The 6694-nt window shown below is 36.7% G+C and overlaps 1 non-coding gene across 1 annotated transcript; it reads right to left on the bottom strand.

The window, feature by feature from the left end:
• Positions 1-2625: 2625 nt before the first annotated feature.
• Positions 2626-2732, bottom strand: LOC112420518 (small nucleolar RNA R71). The gene has a single exon (XR_003010698.2). It is a non-coding gene; the product is annotated as a small nucleolar RNA R71 (small nucleolar RNA).
• Between the last annotated feature and the right edge of the window lie 3962 nt (positions 2733-6694).

Genomic DNA, 6694 nt, shown 5'->3' with positions numbered 1-6694 from the left:
GTACCTCTGATCAAACGATCCTCATTCTCTGTCTGAGTCCCAGTCAAAGCAAAGACCCTACCAGTAGTCGGCGCCCTCTTAGGCTGAGTACACTGAGAACTAACGTGACCCTCTGCATTGCAATTAAAGCACACAATGTCTGTACGATTGCAATCAGCTACAACATGACCCTTCTTACCACATCGGACACACTTCTTGATTTCCTCGGGACAGGCGTTGCTCTTGTGGCCTTTCTCACCACAATTGAAGCACACAATGTCTGCAGCATCCTTCTTCTTGGGCCGCCTAACATCGACCACCTTCTGTTTCCCCTTGTCAGCGGGGGCACTGTACGGCTTAGGACGACTCTGCTGTCCCTTGCCCTTCCTCTCATTCACTACCTTGTAATGAGCCTTCGTATCCTCTTCATAGATCCTGCAGCTATTAACCAAGTCCTGAAAAACTCTCAACTGTTGGTACCCAAGCGCCCTCTTAATTGAATTGTCATTTGATATAACTGTTGGTGCTACTATGTTTATGCCTTTTGCTTGAGGACAAGCAAAGATTCAAGTGTGGGGGAGTTTGATGAGTCATTTATATGCTATTTTAATATGCTTTTTAGTTTAGTTTTATTTAGATTTTATATAGTTTTATATTAGTATTATTTCCTTTTTAGGATAGTTTACTTTAAAATGCAATTTGTTATATTTCAGGGAAGAATATTGGATGGAGTGAGTCTTGGAGCAAAAGAAAGGGATTTGGAGCAGATTGGACACGAAAATACGAAGATTGGGAAACAAAATATATCTCCCACAAGTCAGAAGCCTGGCACGGCCCGTGCTAGCCTTGGCACGGCCGTGCCACCCTCCAGAGACCTTTTGCTGCTTTTGCTTGGACTCCAAGCTATTCTATTTTGGCGCACAATCTACCGAGGAATATTCTAGGAATATACTTGCTTAGATTTTAAGTCAATTGTGTACTATAAATAGAGTAGCTAGCCATCACAAATATTCATCTTTTCTTGGAATACAATACGTGACAATTGTCTTTCTAATAAAAGTTCATTTTACTTTATTGTTATTTACTTTTATGCTTTCTCTCTTCTTCTCCTTGTCTACAATGAACGTCAGTGAGTAGACTTCTCTTGTCTTGGGATTGTTGGATAAGTCTAATGACATAATCCTAATCAAACCAAGCTTTAAACCTTAATCTTATGTAACCCTAATTCCTTATCTAAATTCACCGCTTTAACATGGATCAACCATTATCAAACTGTGGAAACGAAAGTGGAGGGTTTGATAATTGTTTATCCATCATCTCAAATATCAATTCATAAAACGAAAGTGGAGCTTTGATATTCGAACAAGTGAATTTAGACAAGGATTGCAAAGTCAGCGAAATAGGCTTTGCAATCTTTGAGACATATAGTTTCGATCTTCAAGGGAACTAATAACAATCAAGTCAGCGAAATAGGCTTGGTTGTTAGAGGAACCAAAATCTAATAGTAATCAAGTCAGCGAAATAGGCTTGGTTGCTAGAGGAACAAAAGAGAAACTGTCTTGAGAAATTAGGTCTAACATAAAGTTATAAGTTTAATAGTTTGGTTTGAGAAGGACTTGTCGTTAGGATGAACCAATAACCCCAAGACTTTTATCTTTTATTTTATTATTTGCTTTTAATCAAAAACCCAAACATTTCTACCTTATAAACCTTTAGTCCAATCATTATCTAAAGTTAATTGAATTCATAACTCCCTGTCGGAACGATACTCATATTTTACTACTTCGGTAAGACCGTGCACTTGCGGTTTTATCTCATCAAGTTTTTGGCGCCGCTGCCGGGGAGTTATTGTAATTTGATTAACTTTTTAATAGTGGTTAGTCTAAAAAAAAAAAAAAAAAAAAAAAAATTTATATAAAAAAAAATAGTATATATATATATATATATATTTATAAAATATTTTATTTCCTTTTTCTTACCTTTTTATTTTTTATTTTTTTTATATATTTATAATATATTTTATTTCCTTCTCTTATTTTATTTTTATTTTATATATATATATATCTCTCTCTCACTCTCTATAAAAAATAAAAATATAAAAAATAAAAATATATATATATATATTTATATATAAAATCTCTCTCCCTCTATTTCTCCTTATTTTATTTTATTTTATTTTATTTTTTTTATTTTATTTTTTATTTTTTATTATTTTTTATTTTCTATCCTTAACCGCTTTGATTTCAGGGATGGCTCAAAGAAACACACAGTAATAACGATATGGCTGAGAAACGTGCTCTCAAAGAGTATGCAATCATATCTTCAGATGAGCCGTACGATGCTATTGTGTACCCAACGGTTGAGGATATTAAATTTGAAATAAAGTCTGCACTTATTTACCTGGTGCAGCAAAATCAATTTTTCGGATCACCCACTGAGGATCCGAATTTTCATGTTTCAATTTTTCTAAGACTCAGTGGAACTTTGAAGGCAAACCAAGAGGCCGTAAGGCTGCACCTCTTTCCTTTCTCTTTGAGGGATAGAGCTAGTGCTTGGTTTCATTCATTGAAAATTGGTTCTATAATTTCATGGGACCAAATGAGGAAGGCATTCCTTTCCCAATTCTTTCCCCATAGTAAAACAGCTCAATTAAGGAGTCAAATCACACAATTCACTCAAAAAGATGGTGAATCTCTTTACAATGCGTGGGAGCGTTTCAAAGAAATGCTTAGGCTTTGCCCCCATCATGGTTTTGAGAATTGGCTTATTATCCACACTTTTTATAATGGTCTTTTGTTTTCCACAAAAATGAATGTTGATGCAGCTGCAGGTGGAGCTTTGATGAATAAAACTTACACAGGAGCCTATGATTTGATCGAGAACATGGCATACAACCACTATCAGTGGACAAGTGAGAGAGTTATCACTGAAGGTACTCCTCTACCCTCTAAAAAAGAGGCAGGTATGTGCCAAGTTTCTACCCTTGATCATCTATCTGCTAAGGTGGACACACTTTTTCAAAAATTTGATAAATTAACTGTAAGTGTCGTCACACCTGCTCTTGTTTCACCACCTTGTGAATTTTGTGGAATACTTGACCATACTGGTGTTGAATGGCAACTAGGTAGTGTTGCTAAAAGTCCCGAGCAAAATTTTTATACCTTTGGACAACAAACAACACCCGTTTATGCAAGCAACGAAAGAGTCCCTCAGAAATCCAGCTTGGAAATTTTACTAGAAAAACATGCTATGGAGCAATCCAAGCAATTTCAAGAACTTAAAAATCAAACTGGATCTTTGAATGACTCTTTTGTCAAGCTTACATCTAAAGTGGACTCCATTGCTACTCACACTAGAATGCTAGAAACTCAAATCTCTCAAGTAGCCCAAAAAGTATCTACTTCCTCTCAAACCCCCGAAGTCTTTCCAGGTCAAACTGAAGCCAACCCAAAAGACCTTATAAATGCTATTCAACTTAGGGACGGCAAGCAGTTAGAGGACCCCATTATGAAAACTAAGACAATTGAGGGTGAGATAGAGAGTGAAAAGCAACAAGGTGAGGAAGTCATAGGAGAGAGTGATAAGCCAATCGTTTCACCACCTTATAAACTCAAAATCCATGTCCCACAAAGGCTTGTTAAGCCTAACCTCATAGTAATTGAGAGTTTTTCCACCCCTTGTGTGATTGTTGAGAGTGAAACCATTGAAAAAGCTATGTGTAATTTGGGAGAGAATCTTAGGTTGATGCCACTATCCCTTTGGGAAAGATTGGGTATTGGGTAGAGAAACCTCCTAATCGTCAAGCTAATGACTCTAAAAGAGCGCTTCGTGGGAGGCAACCCACGGGTTTAATTGCTTTTATTTTTTTGTTTTTTTTTGTTGTTTTAATTTATTTTGTAGGTATTTGTCCAAAAATGATGCGAAAAATGAAGAAAATTGAGCCTTGCATGTCCAGAAGCTTGGCACGGCCAGTGCCAGTGATGGCACGGCCGTGCCTGTAACCTAGCCATACTTCACCAACTTCCAGAGAGTTGGCACGGCCCGTGCCTGTACTGGCACGGCCGTGCCATGGTCCCAGACCCTCTTTTACCATTTTTTTTCCACTTTTCTTCTTCTTCCTTCATTCTCAAACACAAACTACCCTCATCCTTCAACTTCCCTCTCTAAACCTCCATAACATCAACATTTAAACCTCCATATCTATCTCCATTCATCATTCCAAACATTTACCACCAATCAAAACCAACAATCATCCATTCAAACACCAAATTCTACACTATTTAACCCTAACCCAAAAACAAAAAAAAATTCTTCACAAATCTCCATCATTAAACTCATCAACCTCACTTAAACCCCAACCCACCACTAAACCAACCTTTCCAAACCAAAACCTTACCAAACCATAACCTTCCCTAAAACCCAAACCAAGTTAACTAGGTCAATGGAATAAAAAAAGGCAAGGAGATTGAAAGCTCTAGAAGTGGTGCAAAGAAAGAGAAAGCAACATCCAAGAACCATGGCATCCATTTTAAAGATGACAAGCAAAGGAGTAGGTCTAAAGCTCTTATCTCTCAATCTATTTATGCTTGTCGATACACTGATAATAATGCTATGGATAGACTAGGAAAGAAGTAGGGACTGATGAGGAATGATGAGCTATTTATGAGAAATGCTTTATAACCACCATGTTAACATTTGCTATTACTTGCTTGATTATCTTGTTTCAATTGATAAAAAGAAAACCGGATGATAAGGGTAATATAATGGTAGCTGGAATCATCACTTTTATTGCTAAGAAGTTTGGGGTGAGTATGAATCAAGGGATCAAGAGGATAGATGAGAACTATTATCTAAACTTTTATACTACTTTGTCATTCCTTAAAAACCATGACTCTACTCACAATTACCAATATGCATGGAGAATCATTAGAGCTAATTGTTTGATTATTCTACCTAATTCGGACATTACTAATCCGGAGGTGGTGGAAAATTTGCTTTATGTTGGTACTAACCCACAGGTACAAAATGATGGTGATGATGGTGGTGATGAAGAGGAGGTAGGTGCAAACTTGCACCATTAACAAGAAGCCGGTGGAAACTATAATGATGAATGGTGGGCATTGATGCAAACCGAAGTTCAAAGAACATGCACCGAGCAACAAAGACAAGGTATTTTAAGGAAACGCGTTTTAATCTTAGTGGTGCATTAACCTTTAAAGATTCTCAAAGTGCCAGTAGTATAAGTTAGTATAAGGGAGTGAATAAAAAGCCAAAAAGCCAAATAAATTCCAAGATCTCATCATTGAATCTAGATTGGGGAAGGAGGTAGGCCCTCCGACTTCCTACGTGAAGATGATGTTTTAAGGGATACCATTGAATCTAGATTGGGGAAGGGGGTAGGCCCTCCGACTTCCTACGTGAAGATGTTGTTCCTTAAATAAAGAACTTAAATGTGCAAATGGCAAAGAACAAAGATTCTCAAATACTCCCATCTCTCTTATATGAATTATAGAAGGAATCTTTCTTGGTTGGTTTAGTGCTAGGATTAGACCATGTTTCCTCATAATGCCTATCTTATACAGGAGCAAGAAAAGGGTTGGACTTCACACACACACTCACTTGAAACTTGATCGTTGGGTAGAATAAAGATTTCAAGAAATACTTGAGTTTGTGATTAGTGTACATTTGGGATTTAAGCCCTTGAGGAGACATGTGCTTTAATTGAATTGTCATTTGATATAACTGTTGGTGCTACTATGTTTATGCCTTTTGCTTGAGGACAAGCAAAGATTCAAGTGTGGGGGAGTTTGATGAGTCATTTATATGCTATTTTAATATGCTTTTTAGTTTAGTTTTATTTAGATTTTATATAGTTTTATATTAGTATTATTTCCTTTTTAGGATAGTTTACTTTAAAATGCAATTTGTTATATTTCAGGGAAGAATATTGGATGGAGTGAGTCTTGGAGCAAAAGAAAGGGATTTGGAGCAGATTGGACACGAAAATACGAAGATTGGGAAACAAAATATATCTCCCACAAGTCAGAAGCCTGGCACGGCCCGTGCTAGCCTTGGCACGGCCGTGCCACCCTCCAGAGACCTTTTGCTGCTTTTGCTTGGACTCCAAGCTATTCTATTTTGGCGCACAATCTACCGAGGAATATTCTAGGAATATACTTGCTTAGATTTTAAGTCAATTGTCTACTATAAATAGAGTAGCTAGCCATCACAAATATTCATCTTTTCTTGGAATACAATACGTGACAATTGTCTTTCTAATAAAAGTTCATTTTACTTTATTGTTATTTACTTTTATCCTTTCTCTCTTCTTCTCCTTGTCTACAATGAACGTCAGTGAGTAGACTTCTCTTGTCTTGGGATTGTTGGATAAGTCTAATGACATAATCCTAATCAAACCAAGCTTTAAACCTTAATCTTATGTAACCCTAATTCCTTATCTAAATTCACCGCTTTAACATGGATCAACCATTATCAAACTGTGGAAACGAAAGTGGAGGGTTTGATAATTGTTTATCCATCATCTCAAATATCAATTCATAAAACGAAAGTGGAGCTTTGATATTCGAACAAGTGAATTTAGACAAGGATTGCAAAGTCAGCGAAATAGGCTTTGCAATCTTTGAGACATATAGTTTCGATCTTCAAGGGAACTAATAACAATCAAGTCAGCGAAATAGGCTTGGTTGTTAGAGGA

This window comes from Medicago truncatula, chromosome 6 (genome assembly GCF_003473485.1).
Source record: "Medicago truncatula cultivar Jemalong A17 chromosome 6, MtrunA17r5.0-ANR, whole genome shotgun sequence".
Lineage (NCBI taxonomy): Eukaryota > Viridiplantae > Streptophyta > Magnoliopsida > Fabales > Fabaceae > Medicago > Medicago truncatula.
Note: the sequence above shows the minus strand (reverse complement) of the source record. Positions and strands in the feature narration are given on the sequence as shown.